This window comes from Triticum urartu, chromosome 7A, assembly GCF_056163025.1.
Source record: "Triticum urartu cultivar PI428250 chromosome 7A, HENAU_Tu73, whole genome shotgun sequence".
NCBI classification, from domain to species: Eukaryota; Viridiplantae; Streptophyta; class Magnoliopsida; order Poales; family Poaceae; genus Triticum; species Triticum urartu.
In genome coordinates, this window is record NC_141879.1 from 200,612,134 (window position 1) to 200,620,433 (window position 8,300).

The 8,300-nt window shown below is 42.0% G+C and overlaps 1 long non-coding RNA gene across 1 annotated transcript; it reads left to right on the forward strand.

The window, feature by feature from the left end:
- The first annotated feature begins 649 nt into the window (after positions 1–649).
- Positions 650–2,976, forward strand: LOC147958986 (uncharacterized). The gene is made up of 4 exons (XR_015612253.1): positions 650–721; positions 1,671–1,951; positions 2,029–2,146; positions 2,366–2,976. It is a non-coding gene; the product is annotated as an uncharacterized LOC147958986 (long non-coding RNA).
- The last annotated feature ends 5,324 nt before the right edge of the window (positions 2,977–8,300 follow it).

Genomic DNA, 8,300 nt, shown 5'->3' on the forward strand with positions numbered 1-8,300 from the left:
CGTCAATCACTACTGTCCCGCGACAGTAAACATCAAGTATGAGACGTGCTACCCGTTTGCCGTGCCAGAGTCGCTGGAGGATCACCATCGCCTACTAGTCATGGAGGAGGACGACATTCCTATTGTGTTGCCTTGACACTTGATGGATAGATTGTAGGCTTTTCCTGATTTTTCTACTATGTATGTAGTATTGGTTGCAAAGAACTTTATGTCCTTGTATATTGTCTAGATCTATCAACAATTGTGGATCTTAGTAGTTCTTTTCTATTGATAATCTAAACCACCCAATTTCTATTGTTTTGATAATACAATATACTGTTATTACTATGCTAACATTGACTCCACAAATATGCTTAATGACTGCTCCCTCCATCCAGAATTACTTGTTGCATATATGGATAAAAATGAATGTATGTAGAACTAAAATACATCTAGGTACATCTATTTCTCTGATAAGTATTTCTGGGTGGAGGGTGTATTAATTATGACCTATATATTGGCCATGCCACAACGTCCATATCTTAACCTTATATTTGGATACAATTTATTGCTTGCATTAATCATCGGCTATGGCATAAATTTTGCATCCTCCTCATGGCTTTAAATTCTGATGGTCATAGCTACTTTGCTGAATGAGTTTGATATCTCAGTAGGAACAAAACAGACTCCTGTACTTTTTCACCTACTGAAGTTCTAAGGAAGACGACTATTGAAGTCAAAGGTATTTCTTGAATCCGTTCATCTAGTAATGTTTATATGAAGCGAACATCGGGCTTGCGTGAGACAGAGGCGTCGAGACTCAAGAGTAGGTATCTGAATTTTGAAATTTCAAAGCCGCCCATGTTCGCTCGCTCGCCCCACCGCTGGTGATGGGCGAACCCTAGCCCCCTCCCCATACTCCTCTCCTACTGCCTCCACCGGCGTGGTCCATCGTGGCCTTGGCCTACGTGGTGCTGGCTGCGATCGGTAGGTCTTTCCCCACACACTCGGCAGGGCTCCTTCTGGCGGCAGTGTGGCTCGGCCAGTGGTGGTCCGAATCGGCGGGGTGGTTCCCGCGGTCCTCGGGTGCCTTAGGGGCGGTGGCGTGGCCGTTGGCTATTGGATGGCATGATGGTGCGGGAGATCAGCCGATGGCGCCCCCAAGGCCCAGATCTGGGCACTTTGGACCCCATTTGGGTTCGGGCGGGCCTGCGGCTCTCTACATGGCAGCAAGCCTCCCTGGAGGTGGAGGTGGGGCGACGGTTGTCTCCTTGCGGCGGCGTCGGCAACCGGCATGCTGCAACATGGTAGGAGGACTTCACGAGCCCATCTAGGCCGGGCCGGGATAGTAGGGGCCCGGTTTGTCCTAGTTGCCACGTCCGATCGGTTTTTGCATCGGCGGTGGAGGTAGTCCACTCCCGCTTGGCTAAGTTGTTGGTGCCCCGGGTCCGTTGTTCCCTTTTAATTACTTCCTCTAGGCCCCGTGTCGGTGTCTCCAGTTTGGCGACGAGGTTGATTCAAGGCCATGGTGGCGCATGCTGGTGGACGGCATGATTGGTGGAGAACTCAGATTCTCCGGGGTGGTGGGGATTTTGGGTCGGGAGATATCCATTTCGGTTCCTTTCATGTGCGGTTTTAACTTCTACCTTCCATTCAACATAGGGGAATAACATTCTTTTTGATGATAACAGATTTTCATGGACGGAGAGTGGCTGCAGTACAATAGTGGTGTGCACAATGAGTTTGACCTCTTCATGACAAGCAAACACAACCACCTATTCTAGGACAACCATAGTGATGAGATGGATGGTCTGCATGAAGCCACTACTGTCGTGGGCAACACTGATGATGCCAACGTTGTTGCTGCAGACCACAATAACAACGATGGAGAGACTCATAGTGAGCAGAAAATGGCTAAAAGGCGTGCCAATTATCACCGTCTGCATAGTGAAAAAATCCTACAACTTGAAGCGTACAATACATACTCAATCAATGTTTCTTACCTAGTGAAGATGTGTACTAATCCGTTTTCATTAACATGATCTGTAGTGTGTTCCGGGACTGCCCTTATCCAGATGAGAAACTACGGAAGGACCTTAGCGAGAGGCTTGGCATGAGTGCCCAGCAGGTCAAGTTTTGGTTCCAAAACAAACGCACCTTCAGTAAGGTACATACCATTCTTTCCCACAATTAGTTACATATGGGTCACCTACGATATGCAGTTATATGCACACTTTGCTGTTAAATAGTACAAACTCCATTCAACATTGTAGCATTGTTCGTCATTGGATCTTACAATATACTATTGTATTCCCCTCGTGAACATGGTATCGTACTCTGGTAACCACTAATTAAAATGACGCATACCTGAAATTAATAAATGCAGGGCAAGATGCAGCGGTGGGAGACCCAAAATCATTGGGTAGAAAATGAGAGGCTAAAAACTGAACATCAAGCCATCATGTTGGCTATGCAAAACAAGACTTGCCTCAAATGCAGAGGGGTGATGGTACAAACTCAGGACACCTCGGAGCGCCAACGCCTATACACCGAGAATATGAGGCTCAAGGAAGAACTCCTACATGCCACTACCTATCTTAAAGAAGGTCTTCGCCGAAATGGCATGTCGCTCCCATGGGCCCGCAACTGACCATACCATCTTCGATCTTAGCCAATGTTAATTATTCCGCATGAACTATAGTTTTACTTGGTTCGTCAGCTAGCAAATAACGCGACATGTTGCATGTGTATGTACATGACTTGTTCGCTTGTTTATTTATTTCCATAGGCTCTCATGGTTGCTACGTGGGATGGCACGAGATATGGCAATCATGGCATCAATGTAGGGGCAGTAGGATGAGCGGCTTTGGAATGGCATTGCCGTGAAGCTCAGTCCAATGCTCATCTTTGTCTCTTTGAGTTTGCAACAAAACATATCAAGTAGATGCCAATAAATAGAGAGAAAGGCACAAGAGCAAATACTTCGAGATCAAGGCATCCAAGGACGGTGAGTTTGTTTGATGCATTGCAATGCTCTTGTCTGGTCTCGTCATTGACCTAGATGTGCTTTGGATGACATATCCATTGAAAAATTCAAGTAGTTCCTATCCATAATTTCCCATGGTAAGTGCATGTGGTCACCTCGCTTGAGACAATCATGGACCTCAAGACCCTGTAAATGGAGAAGCTCATAGGTATGTTTCTTGCCGTTCAGTAGAGCTATGCCATATGGATGTAAACCTTTGATCAAGTGATTTTTCGCTACAAATGGAGAAAGAGTGGTAGGCACGACAGGGACGTTGCAATCACCTTGACGAACAATCCTGAGATAGAGACAATTGAAAGGGCAAGGTGAAGCCCAGGATGCCATCTGGTGAGATTAGTTTCCAAAAAAGTCATAGTGGTGGTAACATTGATAACACGAGCATAGTTGAGTCACCGGGCAAGGGTTGGTGCCACAAAAAATGGCCTCTGTGCCCACCTGGTGAAAGAATACACAAACCTCACAATGAACGACACGGCTAGACTAACCTGCTGGCTTAGGAGGACGCGCCATACTAGTTATGGCGATGACCAGGGACAATGCACTCATGTTAGAGGCTTAGAGCTGGTGCGCGTGGTCTCTCAAGCGAGGATGAGAGGCCCCTTGGACCTTCTTCTTATCTTCCGTGGCTTATATGGAAACAAGTCGCACAAAAATGGAGATTAACCATTGAAAATTGCAACATTTTTATGATTATTTTTGTCTGGTGCGAGCACCTGTGTGTACCTTGTTATGACCTGGTTTGGTCAAACTAGTTACAAGCATCAGTGTGTACCTTGGTATGACCTGGTTTGGCCAAACTGGCGCTCTACTTGCACTTTGTCCTTTGCTAATGGTGGATAGCTCAACATAGGAAGCAATGGTTCCTCCGCAAAATGCAAGATGGTTAAACGTATATGAAAAGATGTTGCATTTCATTTTCAAAAGAAATATATGTTGCATCATAGTTACCATTATTGTCAAAGCTATAAAATCCATGGAATGGTACCAGTGTGCCAAATATTCCAAGCTGCAAGAGGATTAATCAAGTCCTCGACGGATTAAGAAATTATTTGCATTTACTATTTTCCAACATGGTTTACATATGTTTTGTTTGTAAGGTTACAACATTTCAAGATGCAACTTGTCTTGATGCTCATAAAATTTCTGACAAAGTGAAGCAAATTTTCAAAACTTTAGCATAAAACCAACTTTCCAAATGCATCTGGAGATGTGCAAAAATTTGAGGTAAGAAATAAAAGAAAGTAAAATGATAGCAGGACACCATGTATATTAGCTTTGCTCGATATAATGTTCGATATATTTTGCATTAACCAACAATCGTAATAGATAAGGGCAGATATCACATTACATATGCTTAGAGGAAGATATAGTAGTGCACCATATCTTAATTAACCCCCTTCATCAATGTGACCCATTTTTTCACAAATATGAGTAAGACATCAGTCATATATAAAGTATAATTTGTCTTGTGGAAATTTCCTTATCGCATTCAATCTAAATGAAGAGCAAACCTATGTGCATGTAAAGTAGTAGGCCCAACATAGTAAGTAAGCTACAATACAATGATATCTCAAGAAAATCTTAACCTTTTCAAGCTACATCTTGTCTAGATGCTCATAAAATTTCTGACAAAGTGAAGCAAACTTTTGAAATTTGAACATAAAACATTTTACCAAATGTACCCAGAGATGTGCAAAAAGGAGAGGTTAGAAAGAAAGGAAAGTACAACGATAAGTCTACTTTTCAGCATAGTCTATATGTTAACCGCCACTATGAAAGTTCAAGCTCCCTACAGCCAACTTTTACAATACAGTACTGATCTAAACACTTTTATATTTCTTGACAAAGGGAGTACATATGAGGTAATAGCCAAAAATAACCGATGTTATCTATGATTTTGATGATGTTAGAAAATTATATGGATATATATACTTTATCTGTCTTGAATATATATACCACCAGTTTATGTAATTTATAAATTAAGTGAAAGAGAAATCGTTTATGTGTAAGTACCAAACTGACCTTCACAGTTCACACAGATTTTCCGGTCAAAGAAAAGAAACTTATTACTATGTAGCAAATACTAACTTAATTTTGCTTCCAACAAAGATCTCAGAGCCAACAAGTACACCTTGTTGCGTCGATAAGCATTTCATTCCCATGGACCCAGCTAAATAAGGGCACACCAAGAAACACCAAAAAAAACACAATAGGATGCTTGTTTAGTATCTACACATTATACCCATGATACTCATCGTAGGTAGTATCATTGCCTACGTATCATCCCTGTTCTCCCACAAGAAATAATCATGATGACACATATTATCTTGTTCTCGTTTTTACATTTGATTTGTAGCATGTAAACAGCGTCGTCGTCCACCATTCAAAGTTCTGGTTGTTAATTTTGCATCATACGGTGTGGCAAACTGGGTTCAATATCTTTTGCATCATTTCCTAGTAGTCTCAGTTTTATCAATATTCCCTGCAAAAGAATCATTATGGTTAGAAGCAAGAAATACATACGGTTGTATATTCTATAATGCCATAGAAAATGCACATAAGAGAAAGAAACCTGATTGTGCCCAAAAACAAAGTTACCATCTCTTCCTTGGAATAGTCAAAGATAGTACGTATGAATGAGATGGTAGCAAATTGATCAATGCTAACTATTATGTTTTCCTCATCTGTATGGAAAAAACCTTGACACCATAAATCACAAAAGGAAATCTTCCGAGAACTCAGTCATAACTAAAGAAGGGATCTCAACATAGAAACAAACCTTGGTGTCTTTGGATCTTAATGCGGGAATCAATCTCTTCCAGTCTTTTCTCTCGATCGACGATCTAAGAAATACCAGCACATGAACATCTCATAAACAGGGATGGAAAGGAGGGGGTGCCGTTGAAAAGGGACTCAGAAGTCACAAGTACAACCACGACCTAGTCTTGGTATGGAGCCTTGGACAGGCAAAGAAGACACGGGTGTCCACGAGATGAAGGAGGCAGAAATAGAAACGATGGGATCCTCGCCGCTGCCCCTGAATGAAGCGTCTGGGGATGCATCCTACACGACATTCTCCTCTCCACCTATGTAGCATCAGGAGGAGTGGATGGGGCTTCTATGTAGGGGAGATTGGGTAGGGATGGAGCGGCTGCTTTCAGTGACTTAGTCAAGGTAGGGGCAACGGGGTCGGGAGATGGTGTTCGGCGGCGCTATAGAGGTCAGAGCGAGTGGATTGTGCGTTGACTTTGTGGTCGGAGTGCGGGGCGATGGCTTTCGGCATCACGGTAAGGCCTCATTTGGTTTCACAGGATACCGGGGGATCCCTGCCTATTTCCCGGGCCGAGAAACCACGGACCATTTTGTTCCCGAGCGATCTTGCATCACATTTGGAGGCCCACGAGACCAGGGGGGCCCTGCCCTTTCCACGACCTTTCCCCTGGGCGAGGCTTCCACTCCTGATGAGATCGGGGAGGAAACCCTCGTCACTCTGTCTCGTGAACGAGAGGCAGTGGCGACAAGATCAAGTGACCCCTCCTTCTCGGCGCCCTCCTCTATCCGATGCTCCTCCCTTCTCCGGCAACTGGAAGCAACTCATCACCTCCCTTCACCTCCGTTGCACTGTTGTTCCATGGCTTCCTATCGGTCTCTGATGTTCCATGGCTTCCTGTAGGTGAGGCATGCAGCAGACCCCCAAAATGGTCATGCGAATCTTCCACATGGTTTTGATTTTGTAAAGATTATTTCGACCAGGGCTTCTCTTCCCTGGAACAATCTCCCCTAGCAACCAAACATAGCCTAAAGGAGAGTCGGGACTGGCGAGCGGATGATCGGTACGACGAGGATTGCAGTGGTGTTAGGGGGCAAAGGAGGGATGGCCGGTGGCGGTGCTATGCCCTCCGCTCGAGAAACCCTACTAGGAGAATGGGGTTGTGCAAGTGAGAGGAGAGTCAGGCTGGGCTGGGCTCGCTGGTTGTATGTGCGACAGATCGGGTGGGCTAGTTGGGCTGCCAAAAACGGCCCAGTTTAATAGAGGCCTTTGTTTCTGCTTCTGGAGTAGCAGTTCACCAATTTTGAGAAAAAGTTCAAAAAATGAAAAAAAAATCATCAAATTTGAAAAAATAAGTTAATCCATTAAAGGTTCATCAATTCTACAAGAAAGTTCATGAGTTTCAAAAAATTAGTTCATGTATTTTGAAAAGAAGTTCCTCTATCTAAAGAAAACAATTACGAATTTGGAAAAATAAAAGACAGAGAAAACATTAAAAAAATAAAAAGAGGAATGAAGAAATGGATGACAAACATGTATGTTATCAAACCTAGTGAGGTGCTTGGGTTGGTTAGATGTTGATCACTCGTAACCCGCGAAGCTGGGTTCGAATCCTAGCTCTTGTAGATTTTTTGCAGTTTTATATTAAAAAATAGAAGCAAAATAAAATATGGGTTGGTCCGCGAGTAGCTCCTACAGGCGCCGGTTAGCAAAAACAGTAGAAACTGGCGCCTGCAGCGCTAAATAGGAACTTCCGCCGCGCTGTATCGACGTAGCGCACACCCCACCGAACTCCCCGCTCAGCGTATCGACTGGCCCATTTTCTGCATTATGTTCCCAAAACGGGGTCTTTATGTTTTCTCAACTGACTTTTTCTTTTTATATTTTTATTTTTATTTTTAGTTTTTTTTCATTTTCCTTCTTTTCTTCTTTTTTTCCTTTTTTTGTTTTCTCCTTTTCTTTTTTGTTTTCCTTATTTTATTTTATTTTCTTCTTATTTACTTTTTCACTCTTTTGCATTTTTCCGGCAAATTTTGTGAACATTTTTTTGTTAATCGAATTCAAAAAAAGTTCAACCATGTAAAATAATGTTCAACAATTCAAAAATGTTCATCAAAATCAAAAAATGTTTAACCATGGAAAATAATGTTTAACAATTCAAAAAGTGTTCATTGAATTTGAAAATTGTTCATCAAAATTAAAATTTTGTTCATTAGCATAAAAAATGTTCATCAAATTCTATTTTTTATACATTATTTCCATAAAATGTTCATCAATTTTAGATTTTGTTCATTGAATTCAAAATGTGTTAATCATTTTTTCAAGAAATTATTCTTGAATACAATTTTTGTTCATTAAATTCAAAAATTGTTCATTGAATTCGAAATTTGTTCATCAAATATAAAACAATTGTTAATCATTATTAAAAATGCTCAAACATTGTTTGAATTCGTGAACATTTTTTGTTCACCGAATTAAAAAAATGGTCAACCATGTAAAACAATG